This window comes from Ceratotherium simum, unplaced genomic scaffold, assembly GCF_057802395.1.
Source record: "Ceratotherium simum simum isolate JZ-2026a unplaced genomic scaffold, ASM5780239v1 HiC_scaffold_43, whole genome shotgun sequence".
In the NCBI taxonomy this organism is placed as follows: Eukaryota; Metazoa; Chordata; class Mammalia; order Perissodactyla; family Rhinocerotidae; genus Ceratotherium; species Ceratotherium simum.
Genome location: NW_028261259.1, coordinates 8998208 through 9011767, shown reverse-complemented (window position 1 = coordinate 9011767; position 13560 = coordinate 8998208).

Here is a 13560-nt window from a genome sequence, read left to right as displayed (position 1 = left end):
CAATTCCACACCATAGAAAGGGGAGTGTGGAGTTTTGTTTGATCTTTGGCTACCTCGCTATCTCTGGTGCATCTATAGCTCATGGATACAACGGAATACTATGCAGCTGTTAAAAAGCATGAGTTAGGTCTATATGGACTGACTTGGAAAGTTGTCCAAAATGTATTACTTTCTTAAATTTCTGTTATAGAAATATTAAACAATCAGAGGCAGAGAAAATAGTATAACAAATGGCCATGTGCCCATTGTCCAGCTTCAACGCTTGACAAAAAAAATTTTGCTTCTCTTGGTTTGCAGGACATACTGTTGAGTGAAAGAGCAAGTAGAAATAGAACAGAGCTGCCCAAAAGAACTTTCCATGATGATGGACATGTTATAGATCCACAGCAGCCACTAGTCACATGTGGTTATTGAGCAGTTGAAAAATGCTGTTGGCACTATCTTCATGCTGCCTCAAACCTACCTCAAACCAACAACCAAAAGAACCCCACACTTCCCCCTCAAGGCACAAGGACACTTCCTCTCTTCAGTTTCAAAATAGAGTTTCTCTGTCATATTTTGTTTAAGGGTGTGAGTCCAAAGGAAGGTTCTTGCTTCTAGACAAAGTAAAGCAGCTCTCTGCTAAAAAGAGGGCACATAGCTAGCAATAAACCCATATAAGAAAACAATGATCCTCAACTCCTACCTCACACCACACACAAAAATCACTACCAGATGGATCATAAACGTGAATGGTAAAATGACAAAGCTTCCAGAATATAGCATAGGAGAACATCTTCACCATCTTGGATTATGTAAATATTTCTTAAAAGGACAAAAGAAAGCACGTACAGTAATGGAACACATTAATAAATTGGGCTTCATTGAAAGTAAGAACATAAATTGATCAAAAGATATCACAGAGCCAGCCCTGGTGATCTGGTGGTTAAGATTTGGCACTCTCGCCACCGCGGCCTGGGTTTGTTTCCCAGTCGTGGAACCACACCACGCGTCTGTCAGTTGTCATACCGTGGTGGCAGCTCACGTAGAGAACTAAAACTAACAACTAAGATACACAACCACGAACTGAAGCTTTAGAAAAGGAAGAAAAGGGGCCAGCCCGGTGGCGTAGTGGTTAAGCTCACACACTCTGCTTCGGAGGCCTGGGGTTCACAGGTTTGGATCCTGGGCGTGGACCTACACACTGCTCATCGAGCCATGCTGTGGTGGCGTCCCACGTACAAAAAATAGAGTAAGATTGGTACAGGTTAGCTCATGGACAATCCTCCTCACCAAAAAAAAAAAAAAAGAAAGAAAAAAAAGACATCATAAAGAGTGAAGATAAGCTATCATAAAAGATACACTTGTAATATATATCTAACAAAGAATTCATGTTTTTTTAAAAAGCATCCTACAAATCAGAAAGTAAAAGAGAGACCACCCAATTTTGAAAAATGGCAAAAGACATTAACAGGCACTTCATAAAAGAGCCTACCCAAATGGCCAACAAGCAAATAAAAAATTTTAACATTATTAGTGACCAGAGAAATACAAATACAAACCACAATGGAGTATTACTACATATCCCCCAGAATAGCTAAATAAAAGTCATAAAATAAATCAGAAAAAACACTGACTCTATAAAGCACTGGTGAGGATACAGAATAACTGGAACTCTTAAACACTGTTGGTGGGAATGTAAAATTTTAAAACCACTCTGGAAAACTGTCTGGCAGTATCTCCTAAGCTGAACAAATGTGTATCCTATATGCAGCCATTCTAATCCTAAGCAGACATGCACACTCATGTGCACCAAACACACACACAAGCACGTCTATAGATATATTCTTCTTTTTTTTTTTTAATAAAGATTGGCCCTGAGCTAACACCTGTTGCCAATCCTCCTCTTTTTGCTAAGGAAGGTTGGCCCTGAGCTAACATCTGTGCCCATCTTCCTCTACTTTATATGAGATGCCGCCTCAGCATGGCTTGATGAGCGGTGCATAGGTTCAGGCCTAGGATCCGAACCCACGAACCCCAGGCTGCCAAAGCAGAGTGTGTGAACTTAACTGCTATACCACTGGGCCAGCCCCAGATGCATTATTCTTAATAGCTTAAAACTGTAAATAACCCCAAAATGCGTCAGCCATAGGATGGAACGTAAATTTTAAAATGCACAAAATGGAATTCTACAAAGCAATGAAATAGAACAAATTATTGCCACATGCAATCACAGGGATGAACCTCCCAGACACAATACTGAGCAAAAGAAGCTAGAGAAAAAAGCAGTACGAGTTGCATGATTCCATTTCTATGGAAATCAAGAACCAGCAGCACTAGTCTACAGTGACAGAGGTCTTAACGGTTGTTACCTTTGAGGAGGTAAGTCCATGGAGGGGACTCAAGGTGGCTTCTGGGGTGCTGGTGGGGTTTTTTGTGTGTGTGAGGAAGATTAGCCCTGAGCTAACGTCTGTTGCCAATCTTCCTCTTTTTGCTGAGGAAGATTAGCCCTGGGCTAACATCTGTGCTCATCTTCCTCTACTTTATATGTGGGACACCACCACAGCATGGCTTGATAAGTGGTGCGTAGGTCTGCATCTGGGATCCGAACCTGTGAACCCCGGGCCGCCGAAGTAGAGCATGTGAACTTAACCACTGTGCCACCAGGCCAGCCCCAGGGTGCTGGTGTTTGATATCTTGATTTAGGTGGTGGTTTACAGATGTGTCCCCTTTGTAAAAGATTTTTGAGCTACTCATGTAAGATTTGTGTACTTCTCAGTAAGTCTGTTACATTTAGGTAATAAATAAATTAAGTAATTAATGAGTGAGTGAATGAATACAGAAATTTATAAATAAATGGGGCATAGTAAAATGGAGTCAAATGTGTGGAATCATGGTATTCCACACTAACGCACCTTTAGTCCAGGGGTTTAAAAGGCATTTCTAACAGTAAATGTCTTAGAAAATTCAATATCTATGTGTATACCACATATATAAGTCTGTTTGAAACTGGCAAAAGCGAGTGTTAATATCCTCACATACAGTTAAAAGCGTAATTTTATATACCAGAGCCAGATTCTGGGCTCCGTCCAGCTGAAGTTGTTAAGGAGAATTCTCTGAGCTGCAAACTGCCCTTCTGTTTTTAATTCCTAGAAACCGAGGTTAGATTAGGGACAAGGAAAACCAAGGAGTTCTCTTTCGCTTGCTGCACCATCGAATAGACACCACAGACATTTGACTATCCCAGTCAGAAGATGCTTCCTTCCAAGTCTTTTCGTTTGGTTTTAGGTTTCACAAGATACTGTCTTCAACTGAGTGAATTTCTCTTAAATGCCATGTAGCAAGTGGGAAAGCTTACAGAAAATTTTATCTCACCATTTTTAGTACAGTAAATCTGGAATGTTCTTAAAACAGATTTGAGTCTAGTGCCTCTAATTCACACTGTTAGAGCAATCTTACACAGTAAACACGGAGAGAAAAGCCAGCGTAGAGTCACCTCTGACCACATGGGATATGACCTTCCCTTTTCTCTGAAAATCCTTTTACTGAACTGCAACTTGAGACATGTAATTCAGCATAAAAGCTTTTGTGCAGCCATTTTGACAAGTCTAAACGTTCAAGCAAAACATATAACTCCACTTAAAACAACCATAATTCAAGCAAATGAGTTTTCAGAGGGAAGTTTATGTAAAATCATGCTGTCCATCATATATTTAACTGGACCAGGAATTTAATGGAAGTGTTTATCTTTGTTTCCCTCTTTTAGAAGAAACATAACCAGACAAACACAAAGAACCCCAGGAACTGAAACACACAAAAGATACGAAGTTGAAAACGTTTCCAAGTTATCATGGTGTAAGGATATTTCAGTTGATCTCCAAGCTTTCACAAGAGACTCCTAAGTCAGGGGTTCAGAGGACTCTTACAGAAAGATATCCCGTCCACCTCTGACCCAGAATTCTTCCCCTCTTCCCTGTGTCCCCCTATGTCATCTTGTCCCCTTTGGAGCCTCCAGTAAGGCTCCTTCCCCTCTGCTTCTCAACTACTTGGTACAAAGGCTAAAACTCAAGTAAATAGATGCCGAGATTTCCACATATGGCCAGTTGGCATATTTTCATTGCTTGCCTCTGGGGGAAAAGTTTTCCAGTTTACTTTTAAGGACCTACATTTTCACTTATAGTTCAAAAATATCTCAGTTCACTCAGACATCACTATAATCTTGTATAGCTAGTTTCCACAGTCTAGATGATAGGATCTGCATCTATGGTAATGTTTTGGATAAGCTATCACTTTGCTCTAAGTAAATTGTCCACTTAATGTTCTTTATTTACTCAAGACACATCTCTATAATGAGTAGACATCTTTATATTAAAATCAATCCTTGATTTTATTTGTCTATCAATAAAAAAAATTGCCTTTTTACCCTGAAGAAAATCCTAACCCAACGTTTGATACAACCTATACAAATTTTATCGTAAATGAAGGCTTTCCTAGAACAGTGGTATAAAAATTTCACTTATCTGTAGATACTATGAAAATTATTATGTTTAACTTTTAAATACAGAAATAGCTGAATGAAGGGCAGTGGTAGGATCTGGGGAGAAGAAGGGGTAATCAAGGGAGGCCACCCTGAACCTAACCCAGGGTCCAAATTACTAAATTGAACTAAGTTTGAGAATTGGGAGAATAGAATATACGCTTTGCTAATCGAGAGATATCCAAATGTTATTGGTAGAAACCAATATATTTACTTATTTATTCAATAAACATTTTGGGGGCTCTCTAAATGTGCTAGACACTGTTCTATGTGACGAGGATTTGGAAATGACCAGGACATGGTCCCTGACCTCAATGAATGCAGAGTGAATTGGAGGAGACAGATAAGAAACACAAACAATACACATATTTGTTTTCTAGTACCACAAACTAAATGGCTTAAACAACAGAAATGTATAGTCAGTCTCACAATTCTGGAGGCTAGAAGTCCAAGATCAAGGTGTCAGCAGATTGGTTCCTTCTGAGGGCTGTGAGGAAAATCTCTACCATGCCTCTCCCCCAGCTTCTGGTAGTTTCCTGGCAATCTCTGGCATTGCTTGGCTTGTAGAAGCATCACCCCAACCTCTGCCTTCATCTTCACCTGGTGTTCCGCCTGTGTGTGTCTGTGCCATACTTTCCATTTTTATAAGGACACCAGTCAGGTTGGATTAGGGCCCACCCTATGTCATTATGATCTCATCTTAACTAATTATATCTGCAATGACCCTATTTCTAAATCAGGTTACACTCTGAGGTACTGCGGGTTAGGATTTTGACATAAAAATTGGGGGGGTGGAGCGGGGACACAACTCAATTCAAAACCATACAGAAAGAAAGGCATTCAACCTCCCTCTAATCATCCACAGACTTTCCTTAATGGCCTCCATTCCTACCACCTATTTCCAAGTCAGTCCCCTGTCCCTACCATCTGCCCCAGTGGGAGGCTGGCTGCCTGCAGAGCTAAAATCTCAATGAATGGGAGCTACTGCAACTGAGTGTGCACAATAGCTGTGTGAGGGTCCTTGCCTTCTACTTAACTTCCAAAGCAAAGCCATATGACAGAACCCAGAATACTGAAGTTCCAAAAAAATAAATCGGAGAACTCAGTAATACATTCCCTGACAGAAAATGATTCATTTCACTTGTGTTGCCAATTCAAGGATAGAATTGTGCTTGTGGACACATTTTTTCTGGAGCTGTGGGGAAAATATTGATATCATTTGGTACTTTTTTCTCAGTAAAACCTACACTTCATAGTGTTTATAGTCAACTTGAGGAAGCATTCCAGCTATCACACTCCTAGGGAAATATTTTAGACTTAAGGATGTAAATAATAGGAAAATGACAATACAAAACAGATCTCCGAGCTTCCAGAATTTTTGTCTCTGCAGGTCTATGCTCTGTTTGCTCACGCTCATGGCTCCATCAGCAGCCTCAACGTGAAGATCATTGATGCCTCTCTTCTGAGTGCCACTCAGGGCTCTGCCTCTTCCCCTAATATGCTGTTCACTACCTCCCACTCTTAGCACTGTCTTGAGTTTTCTCTTCGGTCGGTCAAATGCCTTTGGTTTATCTGGTTTCCTTGGTTGGGAGACTTCACTAACCACTTACCTTACCCTAGCTTGACCACACCCTCAGTATTCTGCTCTGTTCTCCTTGGTCTGTACCATGCTGCTCTTCTTTTAAACATATTTTTGTGAAAATGTAGAAATGTGGCAATGAGCTGAGAACACACTCAGAATTCTGTCTTAGCTGAGCTAAATTGCTAATAGGCCATTGTCCACCCCAGACAGACATCCCCAATTCCAGGCTTTAGTTCTAGGCCCACTAGCTGTAGCTCTGGGATACACTCAGGATATTCTATGGCTTCCATGGTTTCCCTGATCCAGCACTGAAAAACAAAAACAAAAACAGAAGAGCTCACACCTGGGGAGGCTAAGAGGTCTTTAGTGAATCATACGTCATGCACTCAAGGTCTTTAGAATTACAAAGTGCCCAGTTGAGACAAAGGACCACTATCTTCTTCCGCAGATGGCATCTTCAGGCTGGAAAGAGGTGCCCTCATGAGGAAAAGAATCCCTCCACTAAAATGAGGTCAGAAGGAAGCTCCACCCTCAATTAAAAGAGGGGCCAGAGTCCTTCATTTACTACTGTGAAGGGATTAGAGGAATATAAGGCAAAGGCCTTTATAGAATAGGGCTGGAAGCCCTGTAACTTGACAACGGTTCTATTTTTAGTCCCTTGTCTGTTTCCATGGAAGAATTAGCTGTAAAACTTGAAATAAAAAAGTTCAAGGAAGGCACAAGAAAGGCAATGAGGAGGATTCTCAGAAACCAGCATGGATCAACTCTCACCTCCATATTTGTGTATCAAATGGCTTCTGAGAAACACTGCTGTGGTTGACTAAAATAAAAGAGAAATCTCTTACCACCATCCCCACCACTACCACCCCCATCAGCAGCAACAACCATCAGAAACACTGTCAGTTCCCTCCATTTAGTTCAGAAAATGAAGGCAAAATACTTTGATGAGGAAAACACTTTTCACTCAGTTACTCATAAGAATTCTGGCTAGTACCCAAACCTCTTCCTGGGCCCTGGTAATTCTCCTTTACTGAACAATTTTGGGTTAGAACTTCGCAGGAAGAAGGAAGTTTAGTAACTCATTTTGGAAAACTTTGATATTTATCACATCTACCTGTCAATGCTATAAATGAAACCGCATGAGCTAAAACAGTGTACTTCTGAACACAGCCATATCCTTCACCAGGCAAAGGCAGAACAGCTATATGCACTCTACCACGCAGTGTGGTTCCTTATGTGGGTGGTCTTAATTCAGCTAATCAATGTTACCTTAGAATCCAGCAGTGACTGCTCGGAGCAGAGTTCTCAATCATTCATAAGATCCTGTACATGTCTATTTCACTACACTTTCACATTGCTTTATAAGTGTTTGGGTCTGATGCCCCCATTAGACTGCAACATTTCTGAAGGCAGGAGCTGTGTATTACTTGTCATTGTATTACCATAACCTAGCAGAGTGGCACATAGTAGGTATTTAGAAAGTGTTTGCTGAGTAAACAAGTCAACTAATAAAACATGGCTCCTTTTTCATTTTCTTTGCGTTGATTTTAAATGTATAATTCGGTGACGCTTTCTGAAAGAACAGATTCACTGGTAATGGCCTAAGACATATATGTATGCTAGATATTTGTACTAATGTGTACACAAATCTTCAGGACTCTGGGATAACATAAAAATTAAATTAAGTGGCAATCCAGTGTATGGAGTTTTATTTGTTTCTTTGTTTTAGTTTGCTTTTGACTTTGATGAAAAAATAAACGACTGTTTTGATATGTCTACATCTGTCTCTGCTCATAACTAACCTTTGTATTTTATTAAGTCAGATATCTGCTAACTAGAACAAAAAGTAAAGGTGCACGATGGTGATGAAAAATAATGTCAACCCCACTATTATTTTATCTAGGACACTTTTACATGCCAGATTCAGAATGTTAGCATGAATGCAATGATAAACAATTAGTATAATCTCTCATTGGGTATATTCTGTCTGTGGTCTTTAAAATATATCCAGGGGCCGGTCAAGGGGCATAGTGGTTAAGTTCACGTGTTCCACTTTGGTGGCCCGGGGTTCGCCGGTTCGGATCCTGGGCACGGACCTACTGAGGCAGTGTCCCATATAGAAGAACTACAACTCTACAACTATGATATACAACTATGTACTGGGGCTTTGGGGAGAAAAAAGAAAAAGAGGAAAATTGGCAACAGATGTTAGCACAGGGCCAATCTTCCTAGAAAAAAAAAATCCAGAGTCCTGAAATAATATTTCCATTTAAAGTCTCCTGGATGTTTTAGGTCATTCTTCTGACTGAAAACGTTTGCTAAGACATTAATTCAGGATCACAGTAGATGTTTCTATCGTGGTCATGTCTGACATGTCATTCTGGACTCTGTCTCCCCGATTTTCAGGGCCCCATCCCTACGGCTGTCCTCCAACAGTCTCCAGCCCCTGCAGACCTCTACCTGTTCCAAGCTTCTTTCTAGAAGGAATACATGCCCTTAAACACGGTCTTCCTCTCCCCAACCCTTCCAAATAGCTCCTCTTTCCTCTAACCAATAATTCCCCAGAAATTAGGCTAAGATAGTAGAAGGCAAATAATGCAATTACCTAATTAGAGTAATTTGCACAATGTTGTGAATAATTGATATGTACCACTCTTGCAGGCTACTTGCACTTTAATCGACGGAATGTTCTCTCCAGGATTTTTTTGATCATTGGGTTCAGTGGTTTCCCAGATGCCTCTACATGTGCCATCTCACTATCATATTTTCTCACCTTATTCCCTTAAAATAGGAACTTCAAGAATGAAAGCCAGCAATCCATCTCATTTTTGTGAACTTAGCTGTGCCTGCTACTTAAAGCAGTTTAACATCAGTATAAGTAAAAAGAATTATAAGAAAAATAAAAGGTTTTCAGATATGCATCCAAAGATGATGCAAAATAAAACTCAAACTTTTTTTACAACAGTGAGCTTAAATTAATTATTTAAGGCAATAAACTTTAAGTATGACCATATTATTCTATTCTCCATTAACATCTTATAAAATCTTTATGGAGGGTATGTATACATAACTTGCCTTTTAAAACAAAGGGAATAAAGACAGATCAGAATTTTGAGGGAGCACTTTTAAAACTAGGAAGATTTAACTAGCACATTTTCATAATATTGATTCTTATTATTTCCTAAAGTAGATGAATACTTTTTTATTTTGTAGATTAAAAAATGTCAGTTCCTTCTTCTTCTGCTTTCCTTATAAAAATAATTGATAGCCTTTTCTATCCATATCACATTGAGACAAAAGCCAAAAGAATATTTTTAACGAAAACAAAACTCCAACCATCTCTGAAACCAAAGTAAACAAGCTGGGTCAATGAGTAGAACACACAGTTTTCTAAGAGTAAAGGGAAGCCCTCTTCATGCAAATCTTATGGTTCAGAAGATCCACTTAGCAGTTGACATTGGAAGAAGAGAAAGTACTAGCACAAACAGTGGCAAAAACTAACCTAGCATAGTCAGTGGGTGACATCAGGGCCCATGGCGTATATCCCATTGGTGTTGAAAGTTTCAATAATGCTGATTGAAGCCATGTAAAGGGTAAACACATTTTTAAATCAGTATGACACCACTGGCAAACTAAGAAAATCATACTTGAATGGAATTCAATGCTGGCTGAATTTTACTAAAAAGCTGGCCACAAGTCTGCCATTACACACATGTTTCAGTTCGGCACTGGGCCTCTCCAACAACAACGCAGGTGAAATTCCACAAAAATCCGCTCCTAATAAATCATCCTGTCAGTTAGACAGTAACATTTACATATCACCCTTCCAATTCCTAATTGGCTAATCAGTTGCAAGACCAAATTACACAATACTGATGGCAATAAAAAACACAGGCATGTAAACAATATTTTTTGTACTCATTGTACTGTCAAGTTTAACCTACTTAAACATGCTATATCTATTTGGATAAAGAAAGCCTCCATAATGACACCATTTTTATGAAGCAAAACTAATCAATAATACTAACCAACACAATATATTATTTAGGAGTACATACTATTTTTTTAAAAAGGGAATGGTACCACAAAATTCAAGATGGCAGCTACATCTAGGCAGGAGGCAGAAATATAGGATGGGAAAGGACCATGATATGGAAAACAACAGTAGTCATAAAATGAATTTTTAATTATGCTTAATAATTTGTGCACACATCTATTATATTATTTAATGTTTATCATTTTTCCATGATTGACTTTTAAGAGGTCTCTGTCTTGCTTAGAATATGGAGTACCCTATGTCATAGAGCATAGCAAGCTTGGATTACATAGAGAGAGTATCTACATTTATTGTTAGAATTAGAAATCTCTTTGAAAGCTCTTTGATCTTTGCAATATTCTGGCTGAAAAGCTTATGAAGTTTTCTGCAGTAGCAGCAGCATATAAAAAAAGCTAATGATGTGCTTTTAGTTCTTTGATATTTATCACTTTTTTAAAAATTAAGACTTCACTGTTTTAAGAGCAGTTTTTGGTTCACAGAAAAATTAAAGGGATGGTACAGAGATTTCCCATATACTCCCTGCCCCTTCTCCACAGTCTCCCCCATTATCAACATCCTGCACCAAAGTAGTACATTTGTTACAACTGATGAACCTACATTGACAAGTCATAATCACCCAAAGTCCATAGTTTACCTTAGGGTTCACTCTTGGTGATGTATATTCGATGGGTTTGGATGAATGTATAACGACATGTATCCATCATTATGGTATCATACAGAGTATTTTCACTGCCCTAGAAATCCTCTATGCTTTGCCTATTCATCCCCTCGACCACCCCCCAACCCCTGGCAACCACTAATTTTTTTATTGTATCCATAGTTTTGCCTTTTCCAGATTGTCCTATAGTTGGAATCACACATTATGTAGCCTTTTCAGATTGACTTCTTTCACTTAGTAACATGCATTTAAGGTTTCTCCGTGTGTTTTCATGACTCGATAGTTCATTTCGTTTTAGTGCTGAACAATGTTCCACTGCCTGGGTGTACCACAGTTTATTTATTCATTCACCTACCGAAGGACATCTTGGTTGCTTCCAAGTTTTGGCAATTATGAATAAAGCTGCTATAAACATCTGTGTGCAGGTTCTTTTGTGGATATAAGTTTTCAACTACTTTGGGTAAATACCAAGAAACACAACTTCTAGATCATATAGTAAGGGTACATTTACTTTTGTAAGAAACAGCCAAACTCTCTCTCAAATTAGCTGTACATTTCCCAGCAATGAATGAGAGTTCCTGTTGCTCCATATCCCTGCCAGGGTTTGGTGTTGTCATTGTTCCAGATTTTGGCCATTCTAATAGGTGTGTAATGGTATCTCATGGTTGTTTTGATTTTCATTTCCTTGATAACATATGAAGTGGAGCATCTTTTCACGTGCTTATTCGCCATCTGTATATCTTCTTTGGTGAGGTATCTGTTAAGGTCTCTGGCCTATTTCTTAAATTGGGTTCTTTGTTTTCTTACAGTTGAGGTTTAAGAGTTCTTTGGATAGCAGTCCTTTATCAGACATGTCTTTTGCAAATATTTTCTCCCAGTCTGTGGCTTGTCTTCTCCTTCTCTTGTCTTTTGCAGAGCAGAAGTTTTTAATTTTAATGATGTCTAGCTTGTCACTTATTTCTTTCATGGATCATGCCTTTGGTGTTGTATCTAAAAAGTTATCACCATACCCAAAACCCATCTAGGTTTTCTCCTATGTTATCATCTAGTACTTTTATAATATGGCATTTTACATTTAATTCTGTGATCCATTTTGTGTTATTGTTGTGAAGGGTGTAAGATCTGTGCCTAGGTTCATTTTCTGCATGTAGATGTCCAGTTGTTCCAGCACAAATTATCTTTTCTCCATTGTATTGCCTTTGATTCCTTGTCAAAGATAAGTTGTCTGTATTTATTTAGGTCTATTTCTGGGCTCTCTATTCTCAGAACAGAGATCTATTTATCTATTAATCTATCCATTGATCTATTTATTTTTTCACCAATACCACACTGCCTTTATTACTATACCTTTATAGTAAGTCTTGAAGTCAGGCAGTGTCAGCCCTCTAACTTTGCCCTTCTCCTTCAATCTTGGATTGGTTATTCTGGGTCTCTTGCCTCTCCATATAAATTTTAGAATCATTGTGTTGATGTCCACAAAATAACTTACTGGCATTTTGACTGGGATTGCATTGAATCTCTATAAATTAAGTTGGAAAAAACTGACTTGTTGACAATATTGAGTCTTCCTATCCATGAACATAGACTATCTCTCCATTTATTTAGTTCTTCTTTGGTTTTGTTCATCAGAGTTTTATAGTTTTCCTTATATTGATCCTGTACATAATACATTAGATTTATACATAAGTATTTCATTTCATTTCATTCCTAATGTAAATGGTATTGTGTTTTTAATTGCAAATTCCATTTGTTCATTGTTGGTATATAGGAAAGTGAGTGTATCCTGAAACCTTGCTGCAATCACTTATTAGATTTAGGAGATGTATTTTGGTCAATTCTTTCAGATTTTCTACATAATATTTACCACTTTTTAGTGAAAAACTAATGTGGCCATCTTTTGTGGAATCAAAAAATAAGGTATGGTTACTCCCCTAAATGCTAGGTAAAAACTGATTTTTTTAAAAATCAAAAACCCTTTGCTAAAATTTCTTCAAGACCTAAAACTGGTTAAAAGTTTTTTTTTGTTTGTTTGTTTGTTTTTGCATTACATGCTCTGTCCGATATGAAGGTTATTCTCTGATTTTTGGTAATTTCTCAAAAGGATATTAGTTGATCATTTTCATCATGTAATTAATATAGTAGCTGCCCAGTTAGGTTGAAAATTTCAAGAGCTAGGTACAATTGCCAAATTGTTTACATTTTAAAGTCCATTTTGAATAAATGAGATGCCCCTTGGGGAAAATACACAGAAGATGTAAATAAAAATTCAATTAACCCATAAGAACAATGCACCTCGGATTTGTACAAAACCACAGTCCTGGATGATGGTGGTATTTCCTGAGATAGAGAACAACGAAGTAAAGGCAGATTTGGGAGGTGAAACCAAGAATTGTCTTTGAACAAAAATTTTAAATGCATATTAATCTTCTAAGCAGAGACCTAAAGCATGCAGTTGTATATAGGAAAATGGAGCTTAGGACAGATTGGGACTCAAGACATAGATCTGGAGGATCATCATCAGATAGAATGTATTTAAAGCCACAATAATAGGTGAGATCCCCAACGAAGGAATGTAGACTATACAGGGAAGAGGATCCAGGGCTGATTTCTGGGGCATTTGACGTTGAGAGGTTAAGAAGAGGAAGAGAAACCAGCAAGGCAGACTAAGAAGAAACAGCCAGAAAAGTAGGAGAATGTATTTTAGCAGAAGCCAAGTTTTAAGAAAGTGTTTTAGAAAAAAGAAAGTG